Genomic DNA, 2,421 nt, shown 5'->3' with positions numbered 1-2,421 from the left:
ACGGAAACCCTGCTTGTGGCACCTTGGAGTTGGAGGTCTCCCACGCTGTGCTGACTACAGTCGCGTGTTGCCGCTTTGGGGAACTCAGAAAGTGGGTCCCCCCAAGCGAATTAAGAGGTGCAGTGAAGAGCGCCAAGCCCCACAGAGCCCTGCACGGGACCCAGCCAGGCCCCAAACACGGCCGCGTGCGGTGCCACGAGGGGGCCACCAAGGAGCACCGATGAAGCTGAGGAAGGGGCTGCTCACTGTGGCCAAGAAGAGCCTCCGCAAAGAGAAAGGATATTCCATGACACCTGTTAAGACAGTAAGGCAGGCATGACAAGGATCGTAGCAACAGATAAACAGACCTCTCCATCTGGGACTTCATCATGTCGGGGACACAGCGCCATTCACTCTAACTACTGTGCAGGCCAATGCGAACAATTTCCAGAGTGGACGGTGGAAGGAACATACGCAGAAGAAACTAATGGGGATGCTGGTTAGGGAGACCACACAGGATTCTTGCTGACAAAAGCCCGGAGGATCAGGCAGCACCTGGGGAAGGATGGCCATCCTGAGGGAATATGTTGGGTGTCCCCACATGGATAGACGGGGTTCTGGCTGAGCTCACCAAGCAGAACCCTTCCTAAAACCAATTGACAAGGAGGTGCACAGATGACCCTCGGAGAAAGCTCGGGAGCCTGGCTGAGGCATGGGACAGGAGCATTGGTGTCATGGGGGAGGCCCACGTCCTATGAGAAGCATGTGTTCCAGGGAAACTAAGGGTTGCTGTGCACATAGGATACCACAGAGAGTGCAGCCCAGGTGCCCTGTCCTGTGCGCACAGTGCACTCGTTAGTGATACGTGCAGAGCGGCAGAACTCTGTCACATACAGTGCCACTTTACCGAAAACAAATAGTCCCTGACACTCGTTCAGATGGTGAGACACGCCTTATAAGGGACCTTGGCAGTAAGTGTAGGGAACGGTGACTTTGGGATTCCTGAAATGGGGAGAGACTGGCTCAGCTCTAAGCACAGCCTGGGCAACTGTATTTGATGCAATACATGAGTTTCCTCTAGCCGCTGAGTTTGTGCCATTTCAGGGCAATAAAAGTTACAGTAATCAGTTAGAAATCAATCGTTATATTTATTACACAAGAAATACACAAATTTACCCTTACAATTTTTTAAAAAACATTTCATTTATTTGAGAGAGAGAGAGACTGTGAGAGAGGGAACACAAGCACGGGGAGTGGAAGAGAGAGAAGGAAGCTTCCCACAGAGCCAAGAGCCCAATGTGGGGCTTGTTCCTAGGACCCTGGGATCGAGACCTGAGCCGAAGGCAGATGCTTAACAAATGAGCCACTCAGCTGCCTTACCCTTACGAATGTTTTTTAAAAACTGAGCTATGATACTCGATCAACCTTTAAGACTCTTGCACGTCATTGCCTGCATCAACAGAGTAAGGGGCAAAATACAGAAAAGGAGAACATAATTACAAATCAGATCTGACAGAGTTTCCTACTCAGTATAATTCAGGAGCCTCTACAACTCAACAAGATCAAATAGCCCCATTAATAAGGGTAGAAGATTCAACAGACATTTCTCTAAGAAGGTATACAAATTGCCAACTAGCATATGAATGACGCCCAGCATCACTAATCATCAGGCAAATGCATATCAAAACCACAGTGATACCTTTTCTCACAGTATCAGAAGAGCCAGTATCAAAACAAACAAACAAACAAAGCAGCTCTCTTCGCCCCCGCTGGAGCTGGGTGTGGAGGTGGCACCCCTCCGTTACGGGGCATCACGGCTGCCCTCAGACAAGAGGACCATGAAGTTCATCGGGCACCAGTCAGACCAAATGTCAAAAAGAAGCGCAACTGGCAGAGACCCAGGGGCATTGAGAGCGCGGTGCGCGGGAGATTCAAGGGCCAGAGCTCTATGCCCTACGTTGGTTTTGGGACCAAGAAGAAAACAAAGTACAAGCTGCACAGGGGCATCCGGAAGTTCCTAGTCCACGTCAAGGAGCTTGAAGTGCTGCTGCTGTGCCACAAATCTCCCTGTGCAGTGACTGCTCACGACGTCTCCTCCAAGAACTGCACAGCCGTGGTGGAAAGAGCAGCCCAGAGACCATCAGCATCACCGACGCAGCGCCACACTGCGCAGCAAAGAAAATGAAGAGACAGCTTGTTGTGCCCGTCATCTTCGTGTTAAAAAAAAAAAAACTATAATACCAGAAAAAAAGAACAAAACATGACTATTGCTGGGGGCGATGGAATGGAGAGTTAAGAACACAAGACACTATTGGTGATAATGTGAGTTGTGTGCCCTCCTTGATAAAAACAGTATAGAAATTACCCAAAAAATATGCAAAGAGAAAATATCACACGATCCAGGAATCCCACTTGTGGTATTACCAGAACTACTAAGGTAGA

General features: G+C 49.3%; 1 pseudogene; it reads left to right on the top strand.

Moving 5' to 3' along the window:
• The first annotated feature begins 220 nt into the window (after nt 1-220).
• LOC111162532 lies at nt 221-2,164 on the top strand (annotated as a pseudogene).
• Nucleotides 2,165-2,421: the final 257 nt, after the last annotated feature.

This window comes from Enhydra lutris, unplaced genomic scaffold, assembly GCF_002288905.1.
Source record: "Enhydra lutris kenyoni isolate GAN:26980312 unplaced genomic scaffold, ASM228890v2 scaffoldscaffold1, whole genome shotgun sequence".
Taxonomy (NCBI): domain Eukaryota; kingdom Metazoa; phylum Chordata; class Mammalia; order Carnivora; family Mustelidae; genus Enhydra; species Enhydra lutris.
The sequence above is the reverse complement of the archived record's forward strand: the minus strand, read 5'-3'. Positions and strand labels throughout refer to the sequence as shown.